This window comes from Cupressus sempervirens, chromosome 5 (genome assembly GCF_028749045.1).
Source record: "Cupressus sempervirens isolate cs-2001-9-10 chromosome 5, ASM2874904v1, whole genome shotgun sequence".
NCBI classification, from domain to species: Eukaryota; Viridiplantae; Streptophyta; class Pinopsida; order Cupressales; family Cupressaceae; genus Cupressus; species Cupressus sempervirens.
Window position 1 is genome coordinate 775,005,683 of NC_143122.1, and position 22,841 is coordinate 775,028,523.

The 22,841-nt window shown below is 33.5% G+C and overlaps 1 pseudogene; it reads right to left on the bottom strand.

The window, feature by feature from the left end:
• Positions 1-7,023: 7,023 nt before the first annotated feature.
• LOC149558233 (plasma membrane ATPase pseudogene) lies at positions 7,024-22,724 on the bottom strand (annotated as a pseudogene).
• Between the last annotated feature and the right edge of the window lie 117 nt (positions 22,725-22,841).

Consider the following 22,841-nt stretch of genomic DNA (forward strand, 5'->3'; position numbering starts at 1 on the left):
CCAAGGTAAATTGAATCAGAGGCATATGAAGTGGGTAGAGTTCTTGCAGAGCTATACATTTGTGTTGAAGCATAGAAGTGGAAAATCTAATAGGGTTGTAGATGCACTAAGTAGGAGATAGTTGTTGCTTACAATAATGCAAGTTGAAGTAGTTGGGTTTGATGAACTCAAGAATTTGTACCTCGAGGATCCTGATTTTGCTAAAGCATGGAAAGCTTGTAAAGAACCTGTTGCTGTAGATAGAACCAAGTGGTTAGACTATTTAATTCAGGATGGCATATTGTTCAAGGGTAGTCAATTGTGCATTCCAAGGAGTTCCATGAGGTAAAATCTGATTAAGGAGAAACACAGTGGAGGGATGGCAGGACATTTTGGTCGAGATAAGACCATTGCCATTCTTAGAGAACATTATTTTTGGCCTCAAATTTCACAAGATGTGAAGAAGTTTGTACAAAGTTGCTAGGTTTGTCAAGTTGCCAAGGGGTTTAGTCACAATACTGGCCTATATCAGCCATTGCCTGTTCCATCAAGGCCATGGAAGGACATAAGTATGGATTTTGTTCTTGGATTTCCAAGGACACAAAGGGGTAATGACTCAGTATTCATGGTGTTTGATAGGTTCTCCAAAATGGGACATTTCATTCCGTGCCACAAAACTCATGATGCTATCCATATTGTAGACTTGTTTTTCAAAGAGCTGGTAAGACTATATGGACTTCCAAGGAGATAGTTTCTGACAAAGATACTAAATTTGTGGGGTATTTCTGGAGGACATTGTGGAAGAAGTTGAGAATAGACCTAAACTTCAATTCCACGCATCACCCGCAGGCTGACGGCCAAACAGAAGTGGTAAATAGAAGTCTGGGCAATTTCCTGAGATGTTTAGTTGGGGATAAGCCCAAGGGATGGGATTTGATTCTACCACAAGCAGAGTTTTCTTTCAATAACTCTATAAATAGGAGTACTGGAAAATCACCATTCCAAATTGTATATGGGAATAGCCCAAGGACTGCACCAGAATTGAGGAAGATAGAGTAAGGGGAGAGGACAAGTGCTGAAGTGAAAGAATTTGTTGAACATATGAAGCATCTACATGAGGAGGTTCATGCACACATTACCAAGATGAATGAAGAGTATAAAGCTAGGGCTGATCAAAGGAGAAGACATAAGGAATTCCAAGTAGGGGATCAAGTCATGGTGCACTTACGAAAAGAAATATTTCTAGCCGGTACTTACAACAAGCTGAAAATGAAAAAATTTGGCCCTTGCAAAATTTTGAAGAAACATGACTCAGGAAATGCATATGAAGTGGAGCTGCTAGATGGTATTCACATTTCTCCCATTTTCAACATTGCAGTATCATGATGATGATGCAGATGAGGAGCTAGTGTTAGAGCCATGTCCAATTCCTGCTTCTAAGAAGGAGGAGATAGAAGACATTCTAGATCATCGTGTGGGTAGGAGTACCAGAAATAGGTAGTATGAAGAGTATTTGGTCAAATGGAAAGGATGACCGATCGAGGACTCAACTTGGATTTCAGCAGCTGAGGTTTCCCATTTGGGATTTCCTCTACCATTCATAAAGTGACAGGGTCACTTTTCAATCTACCCTGGGTGTCTGATGTAGGAGCATCCAGAGGTATAAGGGCAATCCTGTGTCACCAAAAAAAAATACTTAGACTTAGTTTCTGTTTCATGTGTTTTCATTTTTGGATACCCATTTGGGTCAAATAAAGGTTTCAACTCTCACAGTTCCACTATCAGTGTTCATGTAAATCCCAAAAAAATAGGAGTATGTAATTGAGCCATCATTTTGGTGAACTAGGAGGTGTAAATTGGCTAGATGAATGTAATTGTAATTTAGAGCATTCCAAAAAAAGAATCAGGTCAAAAGGCCCCACGGTTTGAAAGTTATTGCATTTTTTTGGGTTGTGGAGACCTCCTAAGAATGCTTCAAAGTTAGGTTAGGGGCATTAAATGACCTCAAAAAGGGCTAAAAAATGAGGGACGAGTGAATCTGGTCCATTTTGCTATAGAGCGCTTCGAGAGCTTTTCGAAAATGTAAACGGTTCATCAATTAGAGCTACGGTTCGAAAGTTATGCCTCCCGAAAGTTCGGTTACCGTTTCTAGATTCTTCTAGATTTGTGCCGACTTCTAATGCAGCTTCTGGAGCCTTCTATTTGGTCAATGGATGCCTACTAGCACCTTCTAGAATGTATTCCTAGTCCTTAACCCTCCAGGGTCTAGTTAAGGAGATTCTTGGCATTGTAAAAGGCAGTTCGGAGTGGAGTTTGAGAGGAGGTACTGAAAGGAGAAATTATCTCCACATCTATGCTATTGTAAGCCCTTAGGGCATGTTCTGAAGTTTATTTTCTCTGTACTGAATGTACTAGCTTATTTTTTAGTTAATACAATTCCCCTTTTCTGTTGCATCCATTCTGTTCTTGGGTTGTGTCCCCATCATTTTGTAACACTTAGGTATAGTGGATCCATGTTAAGTGTAGTAATTTATAAGTTGGCATACAAAATAAGAATTCTCATTAGAATAGAATTTCAATGAACTACTTTCTTTTCTAAGTTGTGATGATATGAACTAATAAGACAGAAAATTCAAACTTCTAGTTAGAACTATGTGATCATTCCTATATTAAAGACTTTATTTTATAGTGTAATTGGTATAAATGCAATAAGTATTGAGTGTACATTCACTTATTGCATTGGAAATTCATAGAATTTCTTATAGCCCCTTGGTATAGAGTAAGAAAGACTGCAATGAGATCAATGATCTAATAAGCTAGGAAAATTCAAGTTCTAGAACTAAGTGATGTAGAAGGATTATAAGCAATGAGAAAAAATAAAAAAGGTGATGATGATGTTTTATATTTGTAAGGATTTTGTAGTAAGAATACATAGTAATCATAGAAAAAGCATATTACTAATGTGTTTATACTTACCTAGATGTAGACCTATCATCTAATGATGAAATCTTAAGCTATTTATGGCTAGAAAATGTGAAATATCTATTATTGACAAGAGTCCCAGTACTTACTACATTCTCTTATGTTATATAGGGAATGTGAAACCTATATAAGGAGGCATGCAAAATTGGGTTGATTGGATGGAACAAATTCAACTTGTTAATGATGATAAATTTTGGATCTAAAAGATAAAAAGATAAGAATGTGGGTAGGTGACCCAATATATTATTATAGTGGTATGAGGATGGGATATTTTTGCGTTATAATCATGGCTTATACTACAAAAATATTATTAATAATTCCCTAAATATTGGTTTATGAGCATAAATGAGTTTATAGGTAGAAGACATCCATTGTGTTAGGGATTTTGAATAGCACTCGTCTTATAACTACCCTCACATTTGGGTACTACCATAGGATTTCTAGTACAAACACACCACTTATTGAAATAAACCATAGCCCTTGATAAATACCAATTAATAAAGTTATTTTGTAGCTCTGTGGATAATGAACCATCTTTTAATTTTTTGGCCTTACAAGATTCACCATCTATCTAGTCCTAAGGTATGTGGAAACACTAGTAAAATTGTCCTCATTTTTTGATGCCAATTGATCAAAATTTCCATAGCCATTGGTCAAAACCTTGGCCACAACTCTTGTCAGGGTATTTTGGTCAAGTCTTAGATGACCAACCAATTTGGTTGAAATTTTGACACACATTTGGTCAAAAATGAAGCCAAAAAAATGGCCTAATGTGCATTGAAATATAAATAGGCCTATCAAACATTCTATGAAGGCTTCGTCAAAAATACCATCATCAACCTTAGTAATTTTGTTTGTTTGAAGATCCATTATTTACAAGCATACTATGCATTTGACAAATCATTTTTGACCAAGATTCCATACACTCGACTACCATTTGGTCAAAACCCTCATTGAATGTTGGTCAAAATTTTGACCAGTACAAAATAAGTTTTGATGAGGATATTGATGAGCCTCTAAAAGGTCATTATTTTTAGATCCTTTTTATCTTGTTTTTACACAATTATCTTGCAAAAACATTTATGACTCTATGGTTTTAAGAAAATGAACTTATGTTTTTATGAATATGTTATATTTATGATTAGACATGAAGTTGAAGAATAGATAGTTTGGATATGCTATATTTGTTTTCATCTATGAACTTCTATGGTATAATGTAGGAATATTACATGCTGATAAATGTTTCCTCATCCATGCTATGTTTTGGGTAGATTTCTTCCTGTACCCATAGGATTTTCAAAAAATGATAGTTTGAACATTATACCTTTTTCTCTAACATTGATGATGAAATGAATAATATGTATGTGGAAGTTGTATGCATTCAATTTTTGTAGGTACTTGCCATGCATATTCAAAAGTCAACACTTCAAGCTAACTCAAAGCTGACTAGATTATTGTGTGATTTGTGATATGGCAACACACAAATATAGCTCCCTCAACCTGCTATATTCTTGGAGTTAATCACAGTTAATGATAACTCTGTTGTGAACTTTATGAATCTGTAATTGATCCTTATTGATGGAGTAATCATAGAGTTAGGAAAGTTCTTGATGTTTCCCTTTAAATAATGTCCACTATAGCTTTGAAATAAATTTTTGAGAGAGAAAAAGATAGAATAGATTGATTTTCATAACAAGAACATGCGATCTTATTTTTAATCAGATGTAATCTCTTACCATGAATGAATAGAATACAAAGATCAAGTCTACACATTTTGTGTTGATTGTCTTTTTGTTCACTCACCCAAGGGGGCTCACTTGGTGAGTGAACCATTCCTACAGTCATTGATAATAGAACTAGGGAACTGCTCCTGCAACATAGGTGTATAGATAGATTTACTATTTGCAACATTACTTTAAGCTCTAAGATAATGTTGTTTTAGTTCCTAGCTCAAGTCTCTTTCAACATTCCCTTTTTTTTTAGTTGTAATGACTTAAAGAGGAATTAGAGCATATACTTTGTAGCCACCCTCTCAAGCTTACACTCTCGAGTTGACAAAATAAACAAAGTCAATATGTTATTTTGGGAAAACACATGATTCTGTCTAATCATGGAGTCACTATAAAAGGATGTACAATCATTTTGTACTAAGGTATAAAGCTGACACACCATTTTTTAGTGTTATTATAGGGGAAGGTATGTTGGTAAATAGATTTGTCACTTGAAAATGGCCCAACAAAGTCTATGTGGCAAACTATTCACAATAGTTGGATAAGCCTTTAATATCTAGCCTTCCTGTATGTTTAGAGGGGAAGCTCCCTCATATGATATAATTTATGAAGTTTTACAAATAAAAATGAAATAAAAATTTAAAAGATCAATAGAATGCCATTTATGATTAATGTATCAAACAAAATGAAACTTCTAATTACAACAATCAAGATCTACACTTGAGAATTATCACTAACACAATATTGATCCAAAGATTCATAAACATTTGCACAATACCATGAAAATGCTCATTGCAAAGAGAATCAATATTTCTAATAGTTTAGATTCAAAACAAGAGAACTCAAATTGCACGTTCCTTTATTTTCTTGCACAAAGAACCTAAGAGGAATTTCTAATTACAAAGACATAATTTGTACACACTTTGCAAATATCATCTTCTAATCAAAATTTTAGCATAGTGTTTCCTTTTTCTAAAGTCCAAAAAGTCCCCCAACAAAGCCAAAAATGACTCCTTATATAGACATGGAGGTTAAGAATTACTCCTTCGTGGTTAATAACTACCTCCAAAATACATAATTTGGGAGAGGTTAATCAACCTCTACAAAATTAACCAAGTACAATCTGAAACTTGGACCTTACATCATTTGAGAGGAAGATTGAATCATCAGTCCTTATCAATCTCCTTTGATATTTGAATGCTTTATTCAAGTTACATCACTTTATTAGTGAATACATATCCCTATTTTCATGATGAGATCAAGAGCATGAGGCTTGTAAAAGTGCACCACACAATAACTTTATGTTCATGATCTCTTGCTTATATCTATCATCTGTGGTTTTCTTTGTTGAAGCTACCTCACTATTTCATACTTGTGTTTTGGGAATACTCCAACAAATCATCAATCGAAAGAGATGGTTTAGATATCATCTTGGGTAAAAGCACAAACTTTTGTCACCCTTTTGTAAAGGAAAAGGCTAACAAAAGTATAACTATTCACCTTCAATGACATAAAAATTGTATTGTTATTTAGAATTTGAAAATGAAGTAAACTAATGAAATGTGTAGAAATGGATGAATTTTAGGATCATAATTTTAAATAATTATTTCAAATAAGAATTGATATATATATTCCTATTTTTTATAGATAATTTTTTAGTTGCTAAAAAATGTTTAAAATTAGGGGTTTAGTTCCCACAAAAAAACTACATGGAAATAAACTTATCTCCATTTGAACTTAGACTATGTTATAGATAACATACATAGCTTGAATAATAAAAAATAAAAAATTTACTTTAGACCTATATTTTCTCTTTTATAATGATTCAAATTTCAACTCACCTAAAATAAACAGTTTTCATCTCCCACCACATTTTTCAAACCATATCTATTCTGGCTGGAAGAAAATTTATACATTCTAGAAGAGGACTCTCTCCTCTGGAACATAATATAATTTATATATTTTTTGATATGATTTAATATTTTTTTCTTTCTCAAAATTGACATTTTTTCAAGTGTTAAAATATGTGCTTGTAGATTATTTTAATTACAATACACTATATTTAATTAACATAGGATAAACTTTATATGAGAATATTGTTTACTTTGAGCTCTATAAAATGGTATTTATATGTTACTAAAAAAATATCATTAAAAAAAGTTATATTTATTAAAATGTCATTTTTCTAAAATAATTTAAATTATTTAGTAATTGGATACAAACTAGTATAAAACATGCATTTAATAGACATTTCCAATTGGAAACGTGTGAGACCATATATAGACTAGCTAAAATGAATTTATACAGATCATTTGAACACAACTTTGTGAGCCTAAAAGGTGACACAACTTTGTACTTTTACTCTCTTGTCTTGGTGAAGTAAGGCAGTTGAAGGATACATATTAGTCCCCATTCCAAGCCTTCATCCTATTTCTTTAGCAATAGCTATTTGGTCACCTATGATCATCTTTACATTGACTCCAAGGTTAAAAGCTCTACAAATGGTTTCTCCATTGTCATGGCAAGGATGTTCAAACAAAGGCAACAAACCTATGAAAACCCAAGGTCCTCCAACATTTTCTATCTTTCTCTCAAGCACTTCCTATCTAGCCACAACCAGAGATTGAAGCCCTCATTCAACATACTTATCAATCATTTAATGGACATTGTTTTTCATGTCTTCCTTGCACTTGCAAAGTTCTAAAATCTACTTTGGTGCTCCTTTACTGGCTCTATGCCAATTTTCTTTTGAATAAATTTGAGTGAAAGTAATTCTCTTATCAATAGGATTGAATGGCAAAAAATGGACTTTAGTGGTCCCTATTCTTTCCTCCTTTGGATCTGACAACATTTGAACCATGTTAGCATCGATGGCATCTTGATTTTTAGTTCTTGAAGCCCTTGCTGCCAACAACACCACAAGTTCTTTATCTACTCTCTTTGTAAGTAGCTCAATGAGTTTTTTTTCCATGATCTCAACGTATTTGGTGTTAGAGTGCTAGTTTTATCACTACAGAGGACATCCATTCCAACCATTTCTTCAATGATAGTCATTCTCTTAGTAATGGCTCCCTACTGAGAGAGGTGATGGGAACTAATAGCCACAGTTAGAGATGACATGGTGGGCATTGTAATAGGAATATTGGCAATCAATAAAACAAAAAATATTGTTGACCCCTTTCTAGTAATTTTTCTTTTGGAGAGGAAACATTACAATAATCTCTATTACAATGCCAATGGAAATGGAATAGATACATAAGTTACCAATGGCTGCTAGGACCTTTTGAAAATGTCCAACATTGTTGGTGGAAGCAACTAAATGGGTAGCTCTTCCAAAGAGAGTGTGAACTCCAGTAGCAATAACAACAACTTCAATTTCTCCTTGCTTTCAAGTAGAACTAGAGTAAACTTCACCTCCTAGATACTTTGTAATAGGAAGAGATTCATTAGTGAGAGTAGTCTGGTCAATATTTAAAGGATCTCCCTCATGTAGATGGGCATCTATAGGAACAATGTCTCCTAGCTTGATGCTAATCATATCCCTTGGTACTAATATTGTAGCTTCTTCCTCTTTCCACTTTTCATCTCTCAAAATTTGAATGTCATTGGCTAGAGATTGAAGAAGTATGAGTATGGAACCTACACATTCTTTGAGTATTTGGAGCCCCTCCACTATGTACAAGCATGGATCTTAGCTTGTGTGGGAGTGGTGAGTATGGAGTATATTTTCTCTTGTTCACAAAATAGGGATGTCTCTTTCCATAGGCTATGTCATCCACAATGTGGGTATTATCAAAACATGTACCCAAGGAAACAAATCATTCTATATAAAGAAAATGTCAATGGAGATCATAGTTAAAACCATGCTTTCAAATTGAATTTATCTTTCTTTCCAATCTTTGAGGAATGACTCTTGACCTTGTAAACATGCCAACCTTATTATTGCTTACGAATAATAATTTACTCAATTTGAACCACATACAAAATCTTTTAGCTTTTGAACAAAGAGGGTAATAACCACATCTAAAAATGTATTTTGAACTCAAATCTTAACCTTTTTTCTTATGAGAGGTTAAGGTTAATGATCTGGTGGAAAATACATGTTTTGAGCCTCTAACCTTAACCTATTTGGATGATAGGAAAATGCTAATGGTTCAGAATACATGTTTTGAAAATTTACCTTAACCCCTTTTTGATGGAGAGGTTAAGATTTTAAGATGAAACACGTATTTTGGGGCTCGAATCTTAACCTTTTTGGATGAGGTTAATGGTTAATAATTTGTTTAAAAACATGTATTTTGGAAATTTTTGGTGTAAATATATATTTACTATTTACACTTTGCTTAAGTTTACTTAGGTTAGTACATTATTTTATTATTTATTTTGTGAGACACTTAGTAGTTTGCATACTTTTATGATTTGTTATGTTGACAATACGAAAGTACACAACTCTAATTCAACACATGGTGTCTAAAACACTAGAGTTTGGATCATTCACTGAGTTGTCATGTAGACAACACATTAATTCAAACTCCTAATTTAGCACATGGTGTGTACAACATAAATTTGCATGCTATACCATTGTAGGCTTATCCTCTGATCATTGCACTTACTTCCATTCTTAATGGAGGATAGCCCATATTTGGTGGACATGAGTCTAGTTGTATGACTTATCATGTAGCTAATTCCTGGGCATTCTAGATGAATCTCAGAGGGGTTTATATACAAGCACTCCTAGTGTACTTGTACGTTGAATTGAATACTATAGAGTTATTTTGATCATAATCTGGTCTATTTCATGTTTGTGTTGGAGTTCCTTGGTCTTGGCTGAATTTTTCCCTACAACAAATTCTTACAAAAATTTATCTTAACTTTTTTGACGTAGAGGTTAAGATTTTGAGTTGAAACATGTGTTCTGTAATGCTTCATTAACCTTTGATAACTTAAGATTTGGGAACCAGATTAGAAAAATCTGAAGTATTGGATTGAGATGAAGAGAAATAGATGCATCAAGATCAGAAAGTCATTATAAATATGATCAATAATTTTCCCTTTCAAAGCTGGAAGTTTGATACATTCAAACTTGCTTTGACTCAAAATAGAGATGATTTTTTTTTAAATGTTTCTTTTACACTTTGTCAGTTACAAGGGCCATGGAAACAACTGGCTCTAACTAGGGATAAGGACTAACAAGGATGAAGCTCAAACCTAGAATAGCTAGAACAATGCCTTATCCATTGGGCTATAGAGTCATGTGAAGAACCACTTTGCAAAGGGGGAAATTGACACTAAAAATAGGAGAACTGAAAAAGAAGACCAGGAACAACAAAACAACACAACAAAGAGTCCTAACTATTCTATGTACAAGGCATGTTTCCCTATCTCTAGTGATTCTATAAGAATTTTTCTTAGGGAAAAATGATGCCAAGATCAAGAAGCTCAATAACAAAGAACAACATGGACCAAATGATGTATGATCATAATAACAATATGAGAATGAATTATTGTACATGTACACTAGAAAATCCTATATATAAAGGCCTCTAGAATGTCTAGGAGTTAGAAAAAAGATAAACCTCACAACTAAGCACATGTCCACCAAAAGTGGATTATGCTCCATTGAGCACAGGAGTTTGTGTGATGATGAGAGGATAAGATTACATAGGCGTGTCACATAAAAAGATGTTGTAGACACCGAGTGTTTAATTAGAGTGCAAAAAAATATGTTGTCTACATGATATCTTAGTTGATTATGCAAACTCCAGTGTTGTAGACACCATGTGCTAAAATAGATTTTCTAATTCCTGTGTTGTCAACTAAACAACTCATATGAGTATGCACACTCCTAGGTTTATACCTAATAAATAATAAAATAATGCATTAACCTAAGTAAAATTAAGTAAAGTGTAAATAATAATTAATTATTTACACTAACACCTCCCCTTAAGTGAAATTTAGGGGAATGCACTTAAGCTCACAAAAGCTATGATAAAAATGCATAATGTGTCCAAGATACTAGGCCATGTTAGGTACCTAGTTACAAATACAATTCCATAAATATAATACAATGAAAGATAATCTCTCTAAAAATGGAGAAAGAGGGAAAACTTCATGGAAAAAACCCTCCCTCAAAAAGAGAGAAAAATACAATACAAAAGAGAAGAGTCGTGTGACCCCCCTAGTGAAAAATCCTACACCCCCAAGAGATGTTGCAAATGAAGATACTTGACCTCTATGAATGGATTGGTGAAGATGTTAGCTATCTGCTACTCTATAGGACAATACTGCAATGTAATGACCTACTCATGAATTAGTTTTCTAATGTAGTGCATATGAACCTCAATGTGTTTTGTCCACTAATGTTGGACTGGATGTTTTGAAATTTCAATGGCACTTTGATTATAACATTGAATGACTATGGGTGTAGGTGGATCAAAACCAAACTCTTTTAGAATAATATGCCAATATCTAATTATAGATCTAAAAATCAATTGCATAAATATGAAGAGATCATACCAATTTTGGAAATTGGGCCTTTAGGTTTCGGTTTCCAAAAAAAAAGTTATCTCAATTTTGACTATTTCCTAGGGTAGGAAAATTTATACTCAAAATTCACATATTTGATGCTTTGGACATAATGGTGAGGTCTTCTTTGGCTCTAGATGCTCCTAATAGTTTTAGATTCTTTGGATCTAAATTGGGTTCCTCCGAGAGGTGAAGCAAAAAAATTGTCTCCAATGGCTATGAAATGACACTCCCTCAACTCTAATACCATGTAATAATTTGGTAGAGCTATGATACCATCTAGGAATTTTCCTTGGGAAAAATGATGCCAAGATCAAGAAGCTCAAGAAAAAAGCACAATATGGACCAAATGATGTATGATCATAATAACAATATGAGGATTAATTAATGTACATGTGCACTAGACGTGATAGTATATAAAGGCCTCTACAATGACTAAGAGTTAGCAAAATGATAAGCCTCACAACTAAGCACATGTCCACCAAGAGTGGATTATCCTCCATTGAGCATAGGAGTTTGTGCAATAATGCGAGGATAAACTTACATAAGTGTGTCACATAAAAAGATGTTGTAGACACCATGTGCTTAATTAGAGTCTGAACAATTGCATTGTCTACATGACAACTCAGTTGAATATGCAAACTCTAGTTTTTTTAGACACCATGTGTTGAAATAGAGTTGCTAACTCTTGTGTTGTCAACAAGACAACTTGTAATGCCCCACCAAGGGATCCAAAGAACTAACCTAAAGTTTCACTAAGTTTGGTAGCATTTTCCTTTTTTTCTTTTTAAACATGAAAGTTAACCATTCACAACATTGTAGCAAAAGCAATAGCAAAAATTCAAGTGAAAGTAAACATAAACATACATAATAGGTTACATTCTTCAAGCATCCTTTAATGTTGAATCAAATCTAATTAACTCTTAATGATTCCATCTAATACTACATCCACATAAAATAATAATGAAAAGTCCAACGTTCTTAAATTACATTTTTGATTGCTCGATCACCCACTGTACATGCCACAGGGTATGAAAGGCTTAAAAGAATATAAATTTGTGAAATAAAGTACATCATCATCCTAATTCTAATCCATGATGCAATAAAGTAAATGTAATCAGATGTCATACATGATACATCATCATAACAGATATAAACATCCATCATAAAGGATAACCATTTATCACAAACATAATTAACTAAGTGCATAGTTCCTCCCAACTATAAATAGCATCATTAGACCATCATGGGCCCTAGCCATCCCTCCATGCGTAACATCCCAAATCACCAAAGAGATCATCAGTATTAGCATAGTAGGAATGTCATTTCTAAATCATACTACATCATATGCAGAAAGGAATCTAACATGCAAGATAAAGCATAAGATAACATTATCTAATAGATGCAAATCACCAATATGTGTCCACCAACATAACCCATGAACATAATGAAAATAGATGCCAACAAAGAATGTATCAGCCAAGGTATCTCATACGAATATCATATGGTAAGAGTGAAGAGGCACTACCACCCAACTGCATGGAACCTAAATGGTCCACTCCCACCATTCTAAGGAGATAATCCCAAGTCCCAAATAGGTTATCAAGTCACATAGCACAAATAATTTCTAAGTCCAAGAATCCTAAAAGTATATTAACTCAAAGGTTCCAACACAAACTAACATCTAATCCTAGAGGCACACAAAGACATATAGGGAACCTACTATGCAAGTGGGAAAGTGTCATCGCATGGATCATGCTAGAGTTACCCTGATAGTCTCCCAATAGACCCCGGCCCCCTACTAATCCCTATGTGGCCACTAGTATTCTCTCATATAGATGAGGCATACTACAGAATGCAAGGTCCAACCAAGCCTTCTCTCTACTCCCATCCTAGTTTGTACTAGCACTCGAGGCATGGGTGAGAACAAACAATTATCTTATTAAGTCCATTTAAGTTAGTATTAGGTGTCATGTTTTCACTTATTAAAACAACTTACAATGAGTTACCCTGGAAGCCTCTTAGGGCCTCTGCCCCCATTGCAAGCCACTTCCCAACACTACAAGTAGATAACCTACCCTAAGCTCATGGAATCATAATTCACAAATCACTATAGTCCTATACAAAGCAACTAGAAAAATACCAAAGAATAATCCATAATAGGAGCATCAAGTCTCCATGAGAAAAAGAAAAATATCCATAGATAATCATGACCACAACAGTTCTTTATTGGCAACTGAAGGTATCACTGATAATCATAATGATCATTGGTTCTTAACAAGCAACCAAAAAGTATCTCAAAGTAATATTGATTGAAAAATCCAAAATGGTTGAGTCAACACATGTCACAACATGACATCATCAAGATCAGATAAACAATTCAATTCCATCAAGTGACTGAAAAGTATTCCAAAACCACTAATTGATAACACATAAAAAGGTTAAATAAATCACATATTAAACAAGAAGACTAAAGACAATATCAATCAACATGCCATCACATAACCACGGTTGAGTTTAAATGATTGAGATCAAAATACATCACAATCATAACCCCCGAGCCTTTGGTAGACATCCTATAACTGATCAACAATCTAGTCAACCCAAAAATGAAAAACAAGAAGCATAGGGAAAACACAATGCAAGCACATGTTTTGGCTTGCTAAAATTACATAGTTGAATAAAGTGTGGAGGTCTTAGTTTTCATTTTCAAATTTAGATATTGAATGGAGAAATTTGTACATTTTACCTAACCCATATATTTTTTGGATAGATAAAAGTATTCACCCCATTACCCATTAAATCTATATTTTAAGATGTTTCTAAGAGTATATGATATTTGAATTAGACCCCCACCATTCCATCAAGACACAAAGAAATTTCAATGTGAACAATAAATTCATCCACATTTATATATTCTTTATTTAAATTTGACTAAATTAGTTTTATTAAAATATTAAAAGAGAATATTCTATTAATAAAATTTTATTTATAATAAATAAGCTAATATAATATAATAACTACTATTACATAATAATTAATATATATATTAATTAATACTTAAAAATTAATAATATTTAATAATAATAATTATGAAAATTGAATTATTCAATATCAATTTCATAATACATAATATAACATAAATTTTAATTAAAATGTTTTAACTTTTACATACCCTGTGATATAATAATCGTGGGTAGTACTGAGCAGACATGTGTGATATTCACCATACGACTTGGCCATGCCCGATGTTGTAGCCAACATATTATGGCCGACATGTTGTAACTCTAAAATGAATAAAATACTTGTATAAAAGGGTTTAGGGTTAGGTATTTTTCATGATGTTATGATGCAAAATTTCTTTTTGTGGCGGTATTGAGCTGTAAGGGATTACGAATTGTAATTAGGTTGTAATCACTGGATTGTAATAATATTAGACTTGCTATTTGGTGGACATAGCCCAGGGATTGGGTGAACCACGTTAAATCTCGGAGCCTTGTGTTCATTTATTTGTGATCTATTATTTTCTATTATTGGTTATATTTGCATGTAGTTTTTATTTCTGTCTGTGGTTTATCCTAACAAGTGGTATCAAAGTGAGGTTGTCTTTTAGTTATCCTGTGCAGGAAAGTCTCACAGTTAACTGGGAGTCTCATGGTTGAGTGGGAGCGATGGTAGATGAGGGTAAGCTAAGGCTTAATAAGTTTAATGGGAAGAATTTCTAGTTATGGAAGATGCAAATGGAAGACTATCTATATCAAAAGGATTTATGGAAGCCATTGGAAGGCAAAGGAAAGAATCAGGGAACTCTGTCAGAAGCTAAATGGGATCTTTTGGATAGAAAGGCACTTGAAAGCATTTAGTTATGCTTGGCACCATCGGTGGCATTTAATATTACAAAAGAAAATATGACAGAAGATTTGATGAAAACCCTAGTGACACTATATGAAAAGCCCTCTGCTTCAAATAAGGTATTTCTCATGAAGCATTTATTTAATATGAAAATGGCAGAAGGTGGATCTATTGTAGATCATTTAAATAAGTTTAATACTATTACTAGTTAGTTATCTTCTATGGCTATCAATTTTGATGAAGAAATTAGGGCTCTCTTGATTTTGTTTTGTTTGCCTAAAACCTGGAATGGGTTGGTAATGGCGGTGAGTAATTCTATTCCTAGATCTAGTACCCTAAAATATGATGATGTGATCGATGTTGTTTTGAGTGAGGAAACTTGTAGGAAATCCTTAGGTGGATCTACATTAGGAAGTACTTTGAATGCAAAAAGCAGGGGTAGAACGAATGAGAGAGCAAGTAGCTCTAGAAATTTTGGGAAATCAAGAGGAAAGTCAAAGGGGAAGAGGTCTCAATCAAGAGGACCAAATGATTAATGGTACTATGAGAAACAAGGGCACAAAAAAAAAGATTGCCAGAATCGAAAGAAAAATGAAGCAGATAAATTAGATGGAGACAAGGAGGCAAATGTGGTAAGTAAAAAATCCGGAGAGGATGCTTTTCTTCTGTCTTTAGAAAGTGTTGATGATTCATGGGTTTTAGATTCTGGTGCTTCATTTCATGCTACACCTCATAGAGGTTATTTCATTGATTATGTCCAAGGGGATTTTGGGCTTGTTTATTTGGGAGATAATGAACCCTGTCAAATTGTTGGAAAGGGAAAAATTAAGATTAAGTTGCAGAATGGGAATCATTGGCTGGTACATGAGGTAAGACATGTTCCAAGATTAAGTAGGAATTTAATTTCAGTGGGGCAACTCGGTGATGAGGGTTGTGTAGTTACTTTTAATGATAAAAATTGGAAGGTTTCAAAAGGTTCTCTTGTAGTAGCAAAAAGTGTGAAAGTAGGCACCTTATATCTTTGTACAAGTGATATTGGTCCTTCTACTTTGATTGTTTCAGAGAAAAATGAATGTTAAGGAACAATTACTGCAGTTGAGCAGGGAGAACAAATAGCTGTTGTAGATTCTGATACAACACTATGGCACAACAAACTTGGGCACATAAGTGAGAAAGGTATGAAAGTAATTCATTCAAAGAAAGTTTTTCCAGGTCTAAAATGTGTTAATATGGATTTCTGTGAAAGTTGTGTGTATGGAAAACAAAAGAGAGTGAGTTTTGTAAAGACTGGGAAGGAAAACAAAAAGGAGAAATTAGAGCTTGTGCCTATAGATATATGGGGACCAGCTCAAGTATCTTCCCTTGGTGGTTCTGATTATTATGTTACATTTATTGATGATGCAACTAGAAAAGTATGGGTTTATTTCCTTAGACATAAATCTAATGTATTTCAAACTTTTAAGAAATGGAAATGCTTCGTTGAAAATGAGACTGGTAAGAAATTAAAATGTCTCAAATCTGATAATGGTGGTGAGTATTACAGTCATGAATTTGAAGATTATTGCTCCACTAATGGTTTTTGTAGACAAAAAATTGTTCCAAGGACTCCACAAGAAAATAGAGTGCCTGAATGCATGAATAGGACTATAATGGAGCGCGCAAGGAGCATGAGGTTGCATGTTGGGTTGCCCTTACACATGTGGGTAGAGGCTGTCAATACTATAGTATATTTGATTAATAGAGGTCCCTCTACTCCTTTGGGTTGTGGTATTCCAGAGGAGGCATGGACTAGTAAGAAGGTGAGTTATTCTTTTCTCAAGACCTTTGGTTGTGAAGCTTTTTCTCATATAGACTCTAAAAATAGAACCAAGTTAGAAGCTAAATGAAAGAAATGTGTGTTTGTTGGATATGACATTAATGAATTTGGTTATAGACTTTGGGATTTTGAAAATCATAAAATTGTTAGAAGTTGGGATGTCATATTCAACAAGAAAGTGTTGTACAAAGATCTGTTGCAGCAACATGAGAAGAAAGAAGATGATTATGTAGTGCTAGATGATACTCCAAAAGCTAATGTTCCAGCCATTCCTCATGATGTGCAATAACCACAACAACAAATACCACACACACTAGTGAATGTTAGACGATCAACAAGGAAAATTTGACCTCCACAAAGATTTTCTCCCTCTTTGTATTCTATTTTACTTACTGATACTGGTGAACCTAAAAGTTATGATGAAGCTATGCAGGTGGATACTAAGATTCATTCGGAGTCTGCCATGAAAGATGAAATGGACTCTTTGCTGAAGAATAAGTCATGGAATCTATGCAAGTTGCCTGCAATTAAAAAGGCTTTATAGAATAAGTGGGTTTATAGGTTGAAAGAAGAGGAAGGAGGTAAGAAAAGATTTAAGGCCAGGTTAGTTGTAAAAGGATTTGCACAGAAAAAGGGAATTGATTTTGATGAGATATTTTCTCCTGTTGTTAAAATGACTTCTATCCATATTGTTTTAAGTCTTGTGGCTAATGAAGATTTTCATTTAGAGCAACTGGATGTTAAAACAACCTTCCTTCATGGTGATTTGGATGAAGAAATATATATGGCTCAGCCACAAGGATTTGAGGTCAAAGGTAAGGAGAAATTAGTGTGCAAATTGAAGAAAAGTTTATATGGCTTGAAGCAAGCACCTCAGCAATGGTATCTAAAATTTGATAGGTTTATGCATGATAATGCCTATAATAGGTGTCATTCAGATTATTGTATTTATTTTAAGAGGTTGGATGATGATAGCTAAATTATTTTATGTTTATATGTTGATGATATGCTTGTAGCTGGGTCTAACATGGATCATATTAATGGGCCGAAACACTAGTTAGCACATGCATTTTCTATGAAGGATTTGGGGGCAGCAAAACAAATCCTTGGTATGAAGATTTGTAGAGATAGGAAGAATAGAACATTGATGCTATCTTAGGCTGATTATGTTGAGAAGGTGTTGCAACGTTTCTCTATGGAGAATGCTAAAGCTGTTAGCACACCTTTACCTAGTCATTTGGAATTGACTAAGAAGATGTGTCCTTAGACACAGGAAGAGGAGGATAAGATGTCCAAGGTACCCTATGCTTCAGTTGTAGGAAGCTTGATGTATGCTATGGTATGCACTAGGCTAGATTTTGCAAATGCAGTGGGAGTCATTAGTAGGTATATGAGTCATCCAAGATTTGAGCATTGGAATGCTGTCAAGTGGATTCTTAGATATTTGAGAGGAACATCCAATATTTTTTTACACTTTGGGGGCTCTGCTACTAATTTATAGGGCTATGCTAACTTAGATTTGGCTGAGGATATTGATACCAGGTGGAGTACTATAGGTTATTTCTTTACTATTGGTGGGGTAGCCGTGAGTTGGGTTTCTAGGTTATAAAAGATTAATGCTCTATCCAATATAAAGGTAGATTATGTTTCTACTATAGAGGTAGATAAGGAGATGATATGGCTTCAGTTCTTCTTGGAAGAATTGGGACATCCTCAAAAGGATAATTATTTGTTCACAGATAGTCAAAGTGCCATTCATCTTGCAAAGAATTTAGTTCTACATTTTAGGACCAAACACATACAGTTGTGGTACCATTTCATTCAGTTAGTTTTGGAGGATGGACAGTTAAAGTTGGAGAAGATCCATACAAATGACAATCTAGCAGATATGTTGACAAAGTTTGTAACAAGGGAGAAGCTGAACTCCTCTTCAGCTTTGGTTGGTCTTTTAGACTAAACATGAATCAAAGAAAAATAGAGTCCAGAGTGGTTTGATCTAGTGGGAGCCCCATGTGGTAGTGGTATTGCTACAAGATCAGTCTCCAAGTGGAAGATTGTTGTTTAGTGTGGAGCCTAATCAGTCCCCAAGTGGGAGATTGTTAGATTATGGTGATTGATCAAGAAAGTTTGTACATACTTCATAATTAGTATAAAAGGGGCTGTGGCCAACATTGTAGCTAACATATTATGGTCGACATATGGCCGACATGTTGTAACCCTAAAATGGATAAAATACTTGTATAAAAGGGTTTAGGGTTAGGTATTTTTAATGATGTTATGATGCAAAATTGCTTCCTGTGGTGGTATTGAGCTATAAGGGATTACAAATTGTAATCAGGTTGTAATCACTGGATTGTAATAATATTGGACTTGCTATTTGGTGGACGTAGCCCAGGGATTGGGTGAACCATGTTAAATCTTGGTGCCTTATATTCATTTTTGTGTGATCTATTATTTTCTATTATTGGTTATATTTGCATGTAGTTTTTATTTTTGTTCGTGGTTTACCCTAACAATAAGAGCATCAAGCCTCCATGAGCAAAAGAAAAGCATCCATAGATAATCATGACCACAATAGTTCTCTAGTGGCAATTGAAGGTATCACTAATAATCACAATGATCATTGGTTCTTAACAAGCAACCAAAAAGTATCTCAAAGTAATACTGATCAAAAACTCCAAAATGGTTGAGTCAAAACATGTCACAACATGACATCATCACGATCAAATAAACAATTTAATTCCATCAAGTTTCTGGAAAGTATTCCAAAACAACTGATCAATAACTCATAAAAAGGTTACTTAAATCACATCTTAAACAAGAAGACTGAAGTCAATATCAATCAGCATACCATCACATAACCATGGTTGAGTTTGAAGGATCGAGATCAAAAGACATCATCATGACATCACAATCATAACCCTTGAGCCTCTAGTAGACATCCTATAACTGGTTAACAATCTAGTCAACCCAAAAAATCCAAAACAAGAAGCATAGAGAAAACACAATGGAAGCACATGTTTTGGTTTGCTAAAATTACATAGTTGAATAAAGTGTGGAGGTCTAAGTTTTCATTTTCAAATTTAGATATTGAATGGAGAAATTTGTACATTTTACCTAACCCATACATTTGTTGGATAGATAAAAGTATTCACCCCATTGCCCATTAAATCTATATTTTAAAATGTTTCTAAGAGTATATGCTATTTGAATTAGACCCCCATCGTTCCATTAAGACATGAAGAAATATCAATGTGAACAATACAATTCATCCACATTTATATATATTTTTATTTAAATTTGACTAAATTAGTTTTATTAAAATATTAAAAGAAATATTCTATTAATAAAATTTTATTTATAATAAATAAGCTAATATAATATAATAACTACTATTACATAATAATTAATATATTTATTAATTAATACTTAAAACTTAATAATATTTAATAATAATTATTATGAAAATTGAATTATTCAATATCAATTTCATAATACATAATATAACATAAATTTTAATTAAAATGTTTTAACTTTTACATACCCTATGATATAATAATCGTGGGCAGAACTGAGCACACATATGTGTAATAGTCGCCATGCGGCCTCTGCTGTGGCAAGCCTGCTGATGTAGGTAGTTGCGTAATAGACTTCCATCAATGTCGCAGAGATAGAGGGGTATGATGGGGTGTAATCCGCCCTCCCCATAATTATTAATAATTTCTTTTTACAAAATTTTTCAAAAAATGTTTCCCAATCGAATTCAAATTTTTAATAATGTATTTCCACTACGATTCAATAGGTAGCATATATATATACACACATCTGAAAACCATAGCCCGATAGTTTCCTCAGATCTACGCATATGAAAATTTCTTATATAGAAATTTAACTACCCATGACAAGAATGCATACAACCAAGATATTCAACGCATGAAAATCCTTAGAAAGCATTCAGAAGACATGAAGAAGATAGGAAGTGCAAGAATTGAAAATGACATATGCAAAAATCGGGAGTGTCTACCTGGACACTGATGCTAAATCACTTCTCCTCAGAAATTGCAGAGCAAGCTCCTTCCTTCTCCAACATTCCTAGGTCCTCCAAACATGCTCCCCAAGCTTCTAGGAGTGCCTGAATATAAAGAACTCCCAGGAAGCACCTAGAATGTCTCTAGAAACAACAAGAAGGTGTTGACAACTAAGCATGAGTCTTTTCCAACCTTCTAGATGAGTCATAAGGTTGTAGACACCACGTGCTTAATTTGTGCACTAACTCCTATGTTGTTAACATATTTGCAATCAAGAGGTGCGTTTACTCCTAAGTAGACTTATAACTTTTATTTTAATTCTTTTTTCTTTTCTATTATTATTATTTATTTATTATTTTATTATTATTATTAATTTTAATTTCTTTTATTTAATTCTTTTTTAAATTATTTTAGATTTAATTAATTAAAATTAAAATATCTAAAGATCATAATATTATATTAATTTTTCCCAAAATAATTAAATAATTAAATCTTTTAATTTTAGACTTAATTAATAGAAAATTCACCATAGACCTCCAAGATAAAATATGAAAACTCATCATAGAACAATCCATACAAAATCAATCTAAAGGGTTAAAATCATGAATTATGTCATCCGACACATTCGAAATGTAAAATATCTTGGATACTTGTCCTACCTTTCTAGGACAAATGGTTTAAGGATTCAAGATTTGGACTTGATAATTTATCTTCCCTCTCTCACCATTGAGATAGTGTGATAGGGTAGGCTCATCCTGGCAATTTAAGGAAGTCAATACCCGGTACCTACATGTATATATATATATATGCTAAGCTAAATAGGAAATGGAAAGAAGTGGTGCATCATGTAGATCTAACTAGTAGGTGACTACAAGTCCCTTCCTTAACCACATCAGAAATGCCATACAATAAGAGAACAAACATGCACACCATACACATGCAAGTATGGGATAAGTATTAATAAGAAAACACATGTGATGATAAACCATCTAACTAAGCATCATCAATAACTGAAAAATAATGTAATAGTCATAATGCATACATGAAATGTAGAGTCTAAGTAATCTCATCACGTATCAATTGAATCCATAACACAATATTTGATAGTCTAAAAACAATGCTACTAACTATCAATACAAAACTAGTCTAACAGAGTTTGACCATGATAGCAACAATGTATCAAGAAAAATGTAAATGAGGGTAGGCACTACACAACTCATATGAGTACACATACTCCTAGGTGTCTAACTAATAAATAATAAAATAATGTATTAACCTAAGTAAACTTAATCAAAGTGTAAAGAATAATTAATTATTTACACTAACAGAGTCAAGGTATAATCATGCAAACTAATTCAATGGTTGGGAAAAATAAATACCATGGTGTGCCAACATGTGACAACTCTTAAGCTTCCATTGGTTCAAATATAATTGCAATCCTTGAATTCTAACTCTGAGATTCCTAACATGCCTCACATCTCTAGATAAAGGAACATATCCAAATAACCAGGCTTCATAAAAAGTCTTAGACTTCAAAGTCAACTTTGGTTCTTGTCGTATGGCATTGATAACTTCATTTTCAAAGAGTCGAAGTATAAGATTCTCATGTTTCTGAATACATCTCTAATCTTCTCCTCTACATGGAAATCCCTCTACTTGAATTTCTACTTGTCGATCATCATGAAGTCCTGAATTCATTTCTGACACTAGACACTCTTGCTTTTCCATTGGTATGATCATGGTTGAATATTCTGTAAAATCACTCCAGTTGGAATACACATCCATGTTATATTGAATCTTCCCATGATCCATTTCTCCTCCCTCATTTTCCAAAAGATCATTTTGAATCTTTAGGTATTTCTAAGTTGCATTGATACTATCTTCAACATTATAGGCCATAACTTCAAATTCATTTCCCTTAATATAAAA